The sequence below is a fragment of the Heloderma suspectum genome, chromosome 9, assembly GCF_057233095.1.
Source record: "Heloderma suspectum isolate Gila_16-S chromosome 9, 16-S_ref, whole genome shotgun sequence".
NCBI lineage: Eukaryota > Metazoa > Chordata > Lepidosauria > Squamata > Helodermatidae > Heloderma > Heloderma suspectum.
In genome coordinates this window covers 42,479,276-42,495,479 of record NC_139466.1, presented here as the reverse complement: position 1 = coordinate 42,495,479, position 16,204 = coordinate 42,479,276, and positions in this window count along the sequence as shown.

Genomic DNA, 16,204 nt, shown 5'->3' with positions numbered 1-16,204 from the left:
TAGTTGTGTGTGAGAGAGAGCGGGAGGGGAAGAGATACATAAACTTACTGGTGTTTTCCCCCCACTGCAGCTAACAGCCACCTGGGGGGTTACAGCCCCCTGCAAAGGGCATTCTAGTAGTCAATCCTCCTTGAGGTTATTACTGGGCCATGGATGGCAGCTGACAGGTCCCACTTCTGGCAGGTCAGACAAAATGTATGATAAGCACTTCTAGTAGAATGATGATCCAATTTTTCCCAAAGCAGGGGTGGGCAACCTTTTTGCCCCCAAGGGCTGCATGAGGTAGTGAGCAGCAGCTTAGAGCTACATGTCAGTGGCTGGTAGCCATAGCTGGTGGTCAGTTCTTTCTGTCTCACACACATGCAAACATATACACACACTGCCCATATGTCATTGAGAGCAAAACTGTTAGATGAATTTAGAGCTTCTTACTGAGATGAAATATCTGAGGAGCTTTGGGATAGGGCTGTGCACTGCCTCGGTACAAAGCCCGAAAAACAAAGTGAAGCAGGCTGATTCGGAGGTGTCTCGTCACAATACGAAGCAGATCAGACCAGCACAGAGGCGCCCCAAAGCGAAGCGGCTCCTCCACAAAGCGCCTCATCTGCCTCGTATATACGGAGCTCTTGTTATGCCTTCTGAGCAGCCTAGACAGGCTGTCTCCAAATGTATCAACTTCTGAAAGATCACATGGAGGGGCAGGAGGAGGAGGAGGGAGGGGGGAAGGCGAGAGGACATGGAGGTGCCAAATGTATCAATTTGAGAGAGATCCGGCCACCAGGAGGGGCAGAAGACGAGGAAGGGGAGAAGAGCAGAGGAGGAGGAGAAGGAGGAGTGAGCGAGCTTTGCTGTGAGTCAGCCTCCATCTGCTCATTGCGAGAGAGGTGGCGTTTCTGGAGAGGAGAGGACCGTCTGAATGTTATTTGGCTAGAGCAGTGGTCTCCAAAGTGGGGTGCATGCACCCCAGGGGGGGCACAAGACGATCCATTGGGGTGCGCGAGTCGTCTGATAATTGAGCAGCCTCCCGCTGCCCTGATGAGCTGCCACTGTGTGCAATGATGGTGGCAGCGGCAGCAGGATGGGATGGGAGCTGAGAGGGAAGCTCCATGGCATTTCTCTCTCCGCTCCAGTCCTGGCCACTGGGAGCAAGTGCCCCAGTCTCTGCCAGGCATGGCAGAGGAATCCTTAGCCCTTCCCACTCTCCTTTGGCAGAACGAAGCCGAGAAGAAAGCACGTGCTATGGGGACTGAGTAAAACGAGGATCCATAAAATCAAAAAGGGATCCTCATGATTTCATATGACTTTTGCAGAGCAAATCCCCCAAACTGCTGTCACATCACAGAGCACATCCACCTCCACGGACTTGAACCAGAAAAATCATGGATCTGCCACTCACGGGCACAGCCACAGTGCAAAAACATGTGGAAATGGCTCCCCCCATTCCCCAGAACAAGACGGCTGCTGGCGCACATCCAGAGGGCCTAGGAGCTGGTGGTAGCAGTGGCAACAGCCCGCCCTCATTGGCAGGAGTCGGCCTCCAACCGGGCACCCTCCCCTCCTTCCAAGGAAGGGAGAGACCGCAGTTGGAGGGTTACTCCTGCCCTCGTGCCTGTTGGCTCCCCTGGCAGCACCCCCCCCCCACGGAACAAGGGCCCAGGTAAGAAACTGGGGGCTGGGCAGTGTGTGTGGGGGGCGAAGTGGGATTCGGATGTCCGAATCCCGCTTTAGCTTCGTAGGCCGACGTGGGTCGGGGGTGGGGGGCAATCAGCCTGAGCCAAATGGGGCCCGTCTCGGAAGCTCGGATGCTCTGAAGCAGCTTCCAAGTCAGATCGGGGGTCCATGCACAGCCCTACTTTGGGGGAAATAACAAGGGTTCTTTCTTTTCTGTTTTTTAAAGAAGACAAACTGGATTTCTCAGGTGGGTCCCATACATCACTGCCTGGGACCCACAGAAAACATAAATGCAGGTATTTAGTCAAGCTGCACTGAGGGTGTTGTCACCTGCCTGCCATCTCTTGCTAATACTGATATCCTCTTGGGGGTCCAGAGATCTTGATTTCAAGAAACCTTCCTCGATTGACCAGCCATAGTTTTTACTGGTATTCTGTTCTTAAAAACTGTTAATATGGTGCTTTATCCTTTCTATCTTGTATTGTTCACTGCTCTGGAATCTGTTTAGATGTGTAGTGGTATACAAATCTTGTAAATAAATAAATAAATAAATTTAGTGAATTCAGGGTACAATCTTAAACTCTCCAAAAGCCAACACCACTGGAAGGGCAGATTCATCACTTCTACCGAAAACACACTTGTACAAATGCCTCCACGTGTTGCAGAAATGCTCTGCTGGGGAAGCTCTGCCCAAGGATCCCCCCAAATGGGGTGGCATTGTGGGTGGCACAGGGGAGGAGCAAACCTACGCTTAATCCTAAGCCACCCCATTTCACCAACATGCTCATAAACATGGCAGAAATATGTGCCAGGACGGGGCCTGGCCCCTCCCACTGACTCCCAGGAAGATTAAATTAAGAGGGCACCCCCACAGCATTGCCCACCATGGTCTTTCTGTGTTTCCCCCATACAGTGGAAATTCATGGGTATAACTACTGAGGATCCCTTTCTTCTCACCCTGGGAATGAGGGTATAAGATCGCTCTGTGCATGAATTAATACAAATATCAAGTTTCTGCATTTGATCTGAAGTTACAACAATGCGATCTGATGCTGCGGCAGGCTCTCTTGCTCCAAAACCTGTTAAACTTTTTTTAACAGTTACAGTAAAACATATGAATGGCTCTATCCAACATGCAAATGAGCTCCTTCATGGTTTGGCATGCTGGGCTTGGATCGTTGGTTTTCGCTGCACTATCTGCTTCTGGGGGTGTGGGCTCATGACAACAGAATGAGAAATGTGTTGGAGTATTACCTGAATTTTCATGGAATTGGCTTTGGTCCGTCAGGAACACACAAAACAAGATAAGGCGTACCTCTACAATCCGGCTTTCAGGGGTCATACAGTGCTTGAAAGGAACATACTTCTGGGTGGGGTGGGTGGGTGGAGTAGAACTGAACGTCATCAAACTGGCAGGGGCTGCTCAACTCAACCCATGAGAGAGGCCTGTTTCCCACCCCTGTCCAGGCTTCCCCCTGCTACTACATTATTATGAATGGAAAGCAACTAATTTTCCCAATGTGTGCAGATTTCCCTGAAGAAGCCAAAATCCCCAGTTGCCCAGTGCAGCATCTGAAGGCTCCCCCTGAGAGCTTCGCCCCACCCCAATTTTGCCCCATTCCAGCGCTGTGCTGTGGAGATATTGCTTCCACCCCCACCCTCTCTCCTTCTCCCTGTTCACAATGAGAAGCTCGATAAAGCAATAAAGTGGAGAAGGGACTTTACATCAGAGAAACTACACATCAAAGAAGCACAACAGCCAATCGCAATTTAAGAGAGCATTGGAGAAGCAAAAGAGCGCTTTAGGGCAAGTTACTAAGGTTAGCCTTTAACCCTTTCACTGCATGGGGAGCGAGATTTATTTCTTCCTTCTGAGTAAACATGCACAGAAGGGGGGATATGGTAAAGATTAAAAGCAGGCTACCCAAGGTGAATGAGTGTCCCCTCTACTGCAGTAATGTGAGGGGTCGCTGCTACGCTCCTGGGGATCCCACCCCCCTTGACCACGTCACTGCCAGGTCGCAGAGGCATGCCAAAGATTTAATCCGGGGGGGGGGAGCACTGTCGTAAAACCGCCCAGGGGACACTTTCAGTAAAAAAAGTCAGAGTAAAAGGAGTTTTGGAAAATGCAGCTTTTCAAGAGGGACACAGCTGGTTGACAGCTGGAATTGGTGATGACGTCATCTGTTGCAAAGGAATTCAGGCTGCTCTAACTTCAGTTGCAGTGAAGACAACCCCTGGTTGAGTGCGTCCTTCTCTGTGCAACTTTACAGTACCGTGAGGGTTTTCATGTACTTGAACTCTCCCTTGGTGCGAACTATGTGTCTTTTTGAAGTGTGATTTGAATAACACAGGCTAAAGTTAATGATTTTTGAACCAATAATTTGAACCACATTAGAAGTTCCAGCACTCAGCCTTATAATAATTCAGCTCTTGAATTTTCTCTTCAGAAACAGCAGAGTTTCCAGCCGGAGAGCAGAGCAGCTCTTTTCTATGCAGAGAAAAGCTATATTTCTTAATCTCTAAAACTTTTCCAGGCCAGACATGCGACCCCCGGCATGTGAGGGCCACTTCCAGTCAGGGCGAGCCAGCACTCAGTCGGCACCCTACTGTGGGTGGCTGACAAGAAGGCGCACGTATCCCAGCGCCCTCTTGCTGCTTAGCGCACTTCAGCAGTCAGTAAAACATGCGAACGGCTCCCTCCAGCAAGCAAACGAGCTGCTTCGTGGCTTGGCGTGCTGAGCTCGGTTTTCCCTGCACTACCTGCTTCCTGGTGGATGATGTTCTCTTCTTTTCAGCTTTACATTGCTGTGGGGCTTTTGAACTCTCGTTTGCTGTGGACCACGTGTCTTTGTCTGTCGTCAGCTCAGTGCACCGGCAGGCTGGCACAGAACACAAATTTGCATGTGCATATATAAAATATCCGAGTCTAAGCACACCTCTAATATATGTGTGTGTGTGTGTGGGGGGGGTGTCATGTACACGTGGTGTGACGTGTGTGTATGTGTGTGTATAGATTACATACATACTTAAGAAGTGTGCACTGACCCCCCCCCCCTTCAACTGAGACCCTGATTCAGCATTTTAGAAAACATCCCGCTTCTGCTCAGGCCAATTTGGAGTTGGTCCACTTCAGCTCAGCACCAAACCTGAGTCAGGGTTTGGAAAAATGAGTCTTATGCTTCCTGTTGACTACCATGGGAAAATAGAAAATAAATTGTAACTTTTTTCTCTTGATCAGAACTGGATGATAATTTCAGGCATAGTAGCCCCCTAGAAGGGGATGCCCAGTGTCAGAAAAATAGGTGCAGAGTTTATATTTTGATTTTCTTTGAAAGGGAATTGCCAATAACATTTTTATTCTTTGGAAGAATTGGATAAAAAATTCAGGATTCATTGCCCCATCAGAGGAGATCATGTCTGCCTAATTTCAGAATGATAGCTGCAAGGGGCTTTTGTGCCAAGGTAGCCTTGACATTTTGAGGTCTCCAAAAGAGAACGTACTTATCTCCCTATGTTCGTTCTGGACTAATGTTCTGAAAATTACAGACAGCCTAGAGGTGTCCCTAAGTAAGAAACCAGTAAAGTTTCAGGACAGGTGCAGCAGTTCATGTGGAAGGGGAGTTCTCCAGTTTGGGGGAGGAAGTGATTTGCTTTCCCTTCTCTTCACACACACCCCCCGGCCAATATTTTTTGGGTAAATTTGTATGAAAATGCATAGGTCATTAGAAGTGTCCCCAGGCAAGAAACCTGCAAAGTTTCTGAAGGATATACATGCATGCAAATTTAGAATTAGTAGAATTTATTTACATTTCACCAATGTTAGCAGCAGGGGAACATGGGTGGGAAGGTGCTATTCCACTCATGTCCTGCTTGTGGCTTTCCTATGGGCATCTGGTTGGCCAGTGTGTGAACAGAATGCTGGACTAGACGGACCTTGGTCTGATGCAGCATAGCTCTTCTTATGTTCTTAAATATAGAGTGCCTCTGAGCATATGCAGAAAGTTTTTCTTTCACCACCGAGCACTTACATTCTCCCCCTACCAATTCTATTCCCTTCCATGCAACCATCCCTCCTCATCCTACCATCTTCCAGCAACTCTTCATAAAAACAGATGACTTGTTTTGTGCAACTCTCCTCTATCTCCTCCTTGTTATGCACAAGCTCTCACTGAACCTTCCTCCCCATAACTTCATTTGTGCCAAGACTTCACCAGGATTCAGCCAATGAGTCTGTTTTCAAAACTAGGGCTCATTTATGGAGAAACTCTGAGCATGTACATGCTTCACCACTGAAGCTAGAGTTCATGCAAAATTAAAAACACACACACACACAAATGACAAAACATGCATAGGACTGAGCTGAAAGGGTAGCCAATTCATTAGACAGAATTGGGTAGGCACTGTATTAAGCCTGCAGTACCATGCTCACAACTCGGGACTTATTTCTGAGTAAACATGCAGATCAGGGTGCAAGCCTCCCTGCAAAAGTAGCTTGTGCTGGAATCTTATGCACACTTTCCTGAGGGTAAGCCTCATTAAACATAATGGAGCTTCCGAGTGCATAGAATTCTATAAATGAGCAGTATTTCTCTCCCCTCCACTTAAAAAACAAACCAAAAACTCCTATTTTTATTCAGGCTTTCTGTTCATAGGAACGTAGAAAGCTGCCTTATACTAGGGATGTCAGAGAATTCTGCCACGGATCTCGGTGAGGCCGAACTCCATGGCGGAACAGCCTGCCACCCCCCCGCCCCCCGTGGATCCCCCCCGGGATGAGACTTACCTGAGGTGGATGTTCTGGGCGGCGGCGGCAGCGGCTGGTCTTCCGACCGGCTGCCGCTGCCGCTATTTGCAGTCTTGTCAGGGGTTTTTGTTTTTGTTTTACAAGACGTGATAGGCTATGTAAACACTTGCGTAGCCTATCATGGCTGGGTAAAAAAAAAACTGCGTACGCAAATGGCGTTCCTTATTTTTGGCCGTCTTGGTCTACGTAAATATTTACGTAGACTATGACGGCGAAAATAAAGGGGAACGCAAATAGCGTAGCAGGCGCTATTTGCATCCCTTTTTGATTAGCCGTTTTAGCCTACGTAAATATTTACGCAGGCTAAAACGGTGAATCAAAAAGGAACACAAATAGTGCCCGCTACGCTATTTGCATTCCCCTTTATTTTCGCCGTCATAGTCTATGTAAATATTTACGTAGACTAAGACGGTCATTTCCGTACGCGGTTTTTTGTGTGTGTTTTTTACCCAGAGCCCTCCGCGGCCGGAAATCTGGCTGCGGACGGCTCTGGCCTGGGCCTGGCCAGCTGCTCCGCGGAGCTGCCGTGGAGCACAGCCGGCTGTGGAGCATTCCAGGGGGGAGGAACGGATCGCCTCCCCCCCGTCGAGGATTCCGGGGGGAGGGACGGAACGCCTCCCCCCCACCATCAACATAATCCGTGGAAAGGTAAGTGACTTTCGTACATCCCTACCTTATACCGAGTCAGACCCTGGGCCCATCTAGCTTCGGAGGATTCTGAAGCCCCGGGAAATGTAACAATTTCCTTAAGACTAGGGAGGGGGAGAGGAGGAGTTGGGAGGGGGAACTGAGCCTTGGCGAGTGACATCTAGCTGCCAACAGGGCTGAACGTTTAGCCCAGCAGTCTCCAGTCACAGTGGGGTGATAGAAAGTGGGGTGATAGAGAGTGGGGTGCAAACACTCCTCTCTAAGGAAAGGCTTCAAGGTTTGGGCCAGCGGTGTAGTGGTGGCGGGTCGCGCTGGGGCGTCGCTCCGGCACTTCTTTTGAAGGCAGTCCCCAGCCGGGTCGCGGTCTGCTAGGGAAGGAGGAGGGAGCAGAGGGAGTGCGGGCGGCTGCCTCTTGGCTGCTGGCCAGACAACAGGAGCGAGACAGCAAGAGAGGGAGCCTGAGGGAGCTCTGCAGCCTCCTCTCGCCCCCTTCTCCGCCTCAGCTCTTGGCTTCTCCCGTCCCTGCTCCGTGCCTGCATGCCCGGCGCTTCCCTCGTCTCCTGCAACACCGGCCACCCGTTCAGGGCTGCAGCTGCTACTGGTCACGGCAGCAACAGGGGGGCGGGGGGCACTGCCACCATTATTTACTAATGGGGCAGGGCAGGTGGCTGGTTTGTGACAGTTTTTAGGATTTATCACACAATCCTATGCATGTTTACTCAGATGTCGGTCCCACTATGTTCAATTGCCAATTGGGCTTTCTCCCAGGTAAGTGTGCGTAGGACTGCAGCCCTAGCTGCCTTCCCAAGATCTCTGTAAATTTAATTCAGAATAAAGACTGTCACAGCAGCGGCTCAGCTGGACTTCCAAGGACTGCACTGACATGGCCTGCACTCGCAAAAGCTTTATTCAAGACGGAGTACTGACATCCTCTACAATTGAGTGACCCCGAGTGGAACTTCCAGCTCCCTATAGGCAGTGGTGAACAACTTACGCTAAGCTACATTCTTCCGTGCTCCCCCCACCTGTATCTGCTATTCATCACTGTGGTTTCTCATAGAAAGCATCTATGTGTTGCTCTTTTTTCTAAGAGTTTAGACGTAAAGTTAAAAGGTTATGATAAATACCAGGAAAATGCTAGCTTAACCGCAAGCTCTATAAGAAACTGCAAAAAAACCACAAACTACTTCCTGTTTTCTATCACCTTCTCTCCAAGCAAAAACGTTTCAATAAGTATTCTTGCCTTGCATTCTTGCCCTAATCTTATTATGGCCACTAACTTAAAATGGAGTCTCTTTTGCCAAAGCTAAATGTCCATTTCAGCCATGACAGTTCCCCTGTTTGAGTCCACTCCTCCGACTCACATACCTGGATTTCCATTAGCTTTTGGATTTCATCTTTCTGTTCTTTTCAGTCTGTAACTGACTCATGATCATGATTTTCATGATCATGATTTTCATCTCCTTTGCAGAAATGGGTTTTTCTGCCCCCTTTGTTCTTTTCACACAACACAAAATACATGCCATACACAACTGGAACCAAACAAACAGGAGCAGCAACAACAGGACCCCAACCAGGATCCATTTTAGAAGAGGCAGGAGCCAGCTCAGCCAGTTGGGTAACCAATTGGTCAGCTAGCCACACCATTCTTCTGCTTGACCAGAATCCCTGGGAACGTGTGGTAACTCCTGTCTTTTGCAGCATGCTCTAGGGCATCACAGTCTTGGGCATTTATCACTTCTGTGGAGCTGTTCACAAACACACAACATTCCTCTCCAATAACAAAGGGTATTGTCTCCATAGCAGAGCTACTAACTAAATTCATCTTACTCATAGGGTTGGTAACATTTTCTCATGTTTTGCAGGCTTCACTAAGGTCTCGTTTACTTTGGAAGGGCGGAAACCATTCTCATGCCAGGGACTCGCCATGCAACGTAACAAGTCCCCCAACACCCGGGAGGGAGCGTCTTATATGCCTGGGTGTCATATACAAAATAGTGACCTTCATCTGCAAGCCAGTTTGCACTTGGTCAATGAAGGAACTCATAATTTCCGGTAAAGGGCACTCCGTAGCCCATTGTACTGGGACTTGTGACCCTTGTTCTGCTTGGGAAACAGTTTCCCCAGGTAAGTCAAGAGAAGCATAACCCAATCACTATTTTGTTACTTCCTTGTAAGAGAAAATGAAGCACATCTCTCATTCTGCTTGATTCCAGGGCATGGAGAAGCTGCAGGCGAGAATTCCCAGATGTAGTCTATGCATGCAGTATTTCTCGCATGTGGCCCCAGCTTTGTACACATATGCATGGGTCCTTGTAGGGGACAGCAGCAGAGCCAACAACACCCCTGCACCAGGCCCCAGAAACCCTCTGAGTGGCCCTATAAAGCTGACCGAGGTGGGGGGCATCAAAGGCACTCCTTGCCCAGAGAGCTATTTATCCTAGGACCAGCCCTGCATATAATCATGAATGGCCCCCTTTATTGGGTGACAGGGTTCCTGAGGTATGAATGAAGGAGTTACTAGGAGAAATTCGTAATCAAGACTAGGGGTGTATGAAACCCCGCTTACCTGGCTCCGCTGGGTTCCGCTGGGGGGGGAGGCGCTCCGTCCCTCCCCCCAGAATCCTGGCCGGCCCACTCCCCTCCGCAGGTATTCCGCAGAGCCACCGGCCAGCTCCACCAGCAGCCGGACATCCAGCCACTGGCTAGCAGGGATGCAAATGGAGGCAGCCGTATTTCCGGCTGCGGAGGGCTCTGGGTAAAAAAACACACACAAAATCGCGTACGCAAATGGCCGTTTTAGTCTACGTAAATATTTACATAGACTATGACGGCGAAAATAAAGGGGAACGCAAATAGCGTAGCGGGCACTATTTGCATCCCTTTCTGATTCGCTGTTTTAGCCTACGTAGGTTAAAACGGCGAATCAAAAAGGGACGCAAATAGCTCCTGCTACACTATTTGCGTTCCCCTTTATTTTCGCCGTCATAGTCTACATAAATATTTACATAGACTAAGATGGCCAAAAATAAGGAACACAAATGGCGGCGGCCATAGCCACCGCCATTTGCATACACAGCTTTTTTTTTTACCCAGCCATGATAGGCTACATAAGTCTTTACGTAGCCTATCATGCCTTGTAAAAAATAAACAAAAAAACCCGACAAGACTGCAAATGGCGGCAGCGGCGGCCGGTTGGAAGTCCAGCTGCCGCCGCCACTGCCACAGCCACCGCCAGAGCTGCCGCCACCCGGAACATCCGCCCCAGGTAAGTCTCGTCCCGGGGGGGATCCGCGGGGGGCAGGGGGGTGGCAGGCCGTTCCGCCACGGAGTTCAGGGGGCCGAATGCACTGGCATTCGGCCTCACCGAGATCCATGGCGGAATTCTCTGACATCCCTAATCAAGACCAACGAATTTGGAAAACCAAAGTGTACGTGCAAAGCTGAAGAAATACTGTGAACAACAAAATGCAGTTGATCGGTGGACTTTGGAAGAAGACAACAGACAAAGTAACTTCCAAGATAAGCCTGTGTTATGGTGTTTTCTTTGTTTGAGCTCCCTGTCTATAGTTCAGTAGTTTGGGAGCCTTTTGCTGTCTGTTTATTCTCTATAGCAGTTAAAAAAATACTTCTAAACAAAGTGTACACCAAAAATTGTTCTAGGTGGATTCATCTTCATCCCCTAGGGATGATTCAACCTTTGTCTAAGCAAAGTGAGGGTCTCCAGCTGCTGCCATCTTCTTTTCCCATGGAGGCCAGTTCTGGGCTACAGGATCGAGCTCATCATGTGGGCAGGTGGAGACTGCTGCAGCATGGCCAGCCCCAAGAAAAAGAAGGGAGGAAAGAAAAAGGTGCTGAAAACTGTGGGTTCAAGTTCAAGGGAGTTATTTAGTGTGTGGTGGCTCAGCCCCCATCTCTGCCTTGTGCTCAGTCATTTGGGCAGGTTATTTGCTCTTTGTGACAGTCACACCTCCCACAACAGTCATTTTATGGTGGTGCCCAAGACAGTTTCTCAGATTGCCTCATGGGCCCTAAGAGTTTGCCCATCTCCTGCTCTAGAGTGTTTCAAGAGATCCTAGATGCCCCACTTAGGTCAGCTTCCCCCAAGATGGTGCCCTCCAGAACTGTTTTAATGTCTGTTTTAATTCTGTGAAGTACTTTGAGATTTTATTTTCCAAGTAAGCAGTATAAGAATGTTTAAACTAACTCCCATAATCTCTACCCAACAGTGACATTGGCCCTACGTGCTGTGGATGATGGGAGTTGCAATCCATCATATCTGCAGGGCACCAGGTTGGGAAAGGCTGCTATGGTACCATCAGTCAATCGATCAATTTTGGACAACAAATTAAAAAAAAGCCCTGTCCAGTTACTTGAAAAAAACGCCACTTTTATTATGGAACAGTCTTTTTTGTCCCCCACAAAAGTAGTTTTTTCCCCTTGAGTAAAGGGTTATGGAGACTGGACATCAAAAACTGGTTGCGGTTACTGTGAAGCCTCCTACTTCCTGCTTCCATCAGTCCTCAAGTTCTTTTCAGTTCTACCCCTCAGGCTTACTGCTCTTGGCTATGTGGAAATGTTGCCATGGAGCCTGTTATTTATGGTTCCAGAACTCTGTGGGTCTAACTGTCCTCATCTGGCTTCACTCCGGCAACTGACTTCACCAGGCTAGCAGTGATCTTGCCACCCTCCCGCATCTGGAAAGGACGGTTCCCAGAAGGGAGGAAAGGCCTCAAAACAGGTTGGTCAAGGCCTGTCCCCAGCGCTTTTGTAGATGGGCGGACGGTGACACCACTAGCCCTTTTCAGACAACAAAGTAATGTTCAATGAGCACATTGGGGAGGGGTGTGGAGTGGGATCTTTCCCCTTGGCCCCACTCTTCCTTTCCTCACGTTAATTGAGGACAGATTCTTTGACTGAAAGGGGCAACTCTCACCTTCCCTGCACCAAGAGCGGTGTGCTTCTGACGGTAATTAAAAATGCACCTCTGTGCGCAGGCTTTCTCTGGCCATGAGCACTGATTCTGCAGACCTGTGTTTTGAGATACTTTTGATATGTTTTGTCATTTCTGGCATTTCTCTCTTATCTTTGGATAAGGTTTTAATGTCTTAATTTTGTGAAGTGCTTTGAGATTTTTTCCTGAGTAAGCGATATAAAAATGTTTAAAATAAGTACATAATAAATAAAAACTGTGGGATGAATGTACCTGGATGATATACATCTTTGCAAATAGCTGGCGGTGGGATTATGGGAGTTGTACTCCAACACATCCGGAGGGCACCAAGTTGGATTTAAGGGATACACCTACTACATTTTGAAGCTTAATCCAGACAAGAGAGAAATGCTCCTTGTTAGTCAAAAGCAGATCAAGGAATAGGGATTCAACCTGTGCTGGCTGGGGGTTCACTCCCCCTGAAGACTCAGGCTTGCAGTTTGGGTGTACTTCTGGACTCAGCCTTGAACCTGGATGCCCAGGTCTCGGCGATGGCCAGGAGTGTGTTTGCATAGCTGTGGCTAGTGCATCAACTGTGCCAATTCCTAGAAATGTCTGATCTGGCCACAGTCATATATGCCTTAGTTACATCCCATGTGGGCTACTGTAATGTGCTCTATGTGGGGCTGCCTTTGAAAACTGTTCAGAAACTTCAGCTGGTCCAGAATTTATTTATTTAATTAATTTCTATACCGCCCAATAGCTGAAGCTCTCTGGGCAGTTCACAAACATTAAAACCACAAAGTGCAGGATAAAACAATATAAAATATAAAAGCATTAAAACCACAATATAACAATACAACCAGAATAATACCTAGCAGCAATGCAGAGATTCTAAATACAGATTTAAAACGCCAAAGCTAAAAGACTAGGAAGCTAAAATGCTAAAATACTGGGAAAATAAAAAGGTCTTCACCTGCCACCAGAAGGAATACAACGTAAGTGCCAGGCGAACCTCTCTAGGGAGCTCAGTCCTCAGAACGCTGCAGCCAGACTGTTGACCTGGGCTGGTTACAGGGAGCCCATGATTCTCTTGTTACCGCAGCTTCACTGGCTACTGGTCTGTTTCAGGGCAGAATTCAAAGTGCTGGTTATCTTATTCTTCTTCTACTATCATATATATATATAGAGAGAGAGAGAGAGACAGAGAGAGAGACAGACAGAGAGAGAGAGAGAGTTTGGCTGTATGCCCCTCAATGGACTCGAAAACTGTACATCCAACTGTTATGAAACTTTTAGGATTTGATCTACCTCTATTTGGGATTGTTTTAGGCATAGTGAAATTTTTGTCCACCACCTTGAAACAAAATTGCAAGCAATCAAAAATTGTAAAGATTTACTGCTTCAGTACTAGTTGATCAATTTCAACCAAACTTCGCATCATGATTCAGCACTGCAGCGCACAAATTTTAACCATACAAAATTGCATCCACCATCTTAAAACAAAATGGCAGCCAGCTGAAACTTTCAGACACTCATTGCCTCCATACCATTTGATAGAAATAATTTAGCACCAATTATTCGTCTATTCCTGTTTTTCATGTTTTTTCAGACATTTTTGAAAAATAACCAAGACCCAAATATTGGGGGGGGGGGGGGAACACCACTGTTCAGGTATGAAAAAGGAACCAAAAAATCAGTTCTATGTAATAAAAAAGCCTTCACATCACACTAACATGAAAACAAGGAGTGTGATGATCCCACAGAGGTGGTGGGATCAAGATGCCCCCCACTCCAGCGTTGTGGGGTTGGTTACTGCCAGGGAGATATGTTTGGTGCTGTTCTCTTTTCCCGCTCTTTGTTCCCACCTTGGTTTGTTTGGGCAGTCCTTTCAACTGGCAGTCTGGCAGGCGTGGGACTTTTGTGGCTGTCGATTCATTTTCTGCCAGCCGTCACTGCAGCCTGCCCTCTCCCCTCTGATTCACTCAACCACTCCTTTCGAACACCCACATAATCTTCAACTAATTTACCCTGTTTTTGTCAGGAAAATATGTTTCTGTCCCAGGTGTATTAGGCAGGGACTTCATTGTAAAGCAAAGTTTTAGCTAAATCTTCACCAGAGCGAAGTTGAAAGAATGCAGTCAACATTGTTTTGGGAGGGTCTTGCAGTCTTTCAAGAGCACTGTCTACAGTGAAATAAATGCGCTGACCATTGTCCAAGTGGACACATAGATGTGTAACCTCCTCATGCAAGGGAAATGCTAATATCTGCCACAGTGCTTCAGAAGTACTTATGTATCTCCCAGTTGGATGCACTGCTGTGTTGTTGCAAGGTGGGAAAACCGCACACTCCATGTTGAAATTACCACTCAACATCAGTGTAAGTATAACTTCAATTCACAACATATCTAAACAGACCCCTCTGGCAAAGCTTTTGCAGAAGTGTGAATTGATAGTTTGGGACGAATGTACCATGGTGAACAAACTATCCATCAAAGTGCTTGACCTCACATTAAAATACATTTGAGGGAATGAGGCCATTATGGGTGGTGTGACCATTGTACTAGCTGGAGATTTTCGACAAACACTGCCTGTGATTCCCAGAGACACTCAGGTGGATGAAGTAAATGCGTGTATTAAGTCATCAGTTTTATGTTCTTCCATTAATGTTCTGCATCTGTCAATGAATATGTGAGTACATCTAAGGGGCAACTTTAATTCAGGTGACTGCTCATTTGCTACTTCAGATCAGCAATGGGAATTTAATAGAAACAGAGGGAAGAACTATGATCACTGAAAATTTGGGCATTTTAGTTAACTCCATTGAAGAGTTAGTGTCCAATGTTTACCCTGGAATTAAGCAATTGGCAACTAAACCCATGTCGTGGTTATGTGAAAGAGCTATTTTAGTTTCAGAACATGATATGGCTGCAATGGTTAATGAGCTCATCCTGGACAAAATCAATACTGACAAAAGAATGTATTACTCTATAGATGTGGTAGTGAATGTGGACGAAACTGTCCACTACCTGTAGAGTTCCTGAACTCACAGAATCCACATAGGTTGCCTCCACACAAATTACATCTAAAGGTGGGAATACCGATAATGCTTTTGTGCAATTTAAGTCCCCCAGCATCATGCAATGGGTCGCGCCTTCAGGTAAAGAACCCACGTGATTGAAGCCAATGTTTTAACTGGATGGCGGAAGACAATAGAAGAAGCCAATGTGGCTTCACAAAAGGCTTAGAGATGACCTCAAAACAAAAAAGGACACATATAGGAAGTGGAAGGGAGGCTAAGCTACAAAGGAAGAGTACAAGCAGATAGCACAGAATTGCAGGGATGGCGTCAGGAAGGCTAAAGCTGAGAACGAGCTGAGCTTAGCGAGGGATGCTAAAAACAACAAAAAGGCTTTCTTCAGCTACGTGCATAGTAAAAGGAAGAGGAAAGAAATGGTGGTTCAGCTATTAAATAAGGATGGCAAAATGATAACAGATGACAAAGAAAAGCAGAAGTGCTCAATTCCTACTTTGGCTCAGTCTTCTCCCAAAAGAGGGTCTATGACCCCCCTGGCAAAGGTGAAGTACAGGCTGAAGGGGCAGGATTGCAGCTTGAGATTGATAGGCATATGGTCAAGGAACACCTAAGTACTTTGAATGACTTCAGATCTCCAGAGCCAGATGAACTACATCCTAGAGTAATAAAGGAACTGGCAGAAGAACTCTCAGAACCGCTGTCTAGTCTCTTTGAGAAATCATGGAGGATGGGTGAAGTGCCAGATGATTGGAAGAGGGCTAATGTTGTCCCTGTCTTCAAAAAGGGTAAAAAGGAGGAACCTGCCCTGGGAACTACAGACCAGTCAGTCTGACATCAATCCCTGGGAAAATTCTGGAGCAGATGATAAAGCAATCCATCTGGAAGCACCTTGAAAACAATGCAGTGATTACTCGAAGCCAACATGGATTTGTCAAGAACAAATCCTGCCAGACAAATCTGATCTCATTATCAGGTAACCTCCCTTGTGGACCGTGGGAATGCTGTGGACATAATATACCTTGACTTCAGCAAAGCTTTCGACAAAGTGCCCCGTGATATCCTGATGAGCAAACTAGCTCAAAGTGGGCTAGATGAAACAATTACCAGG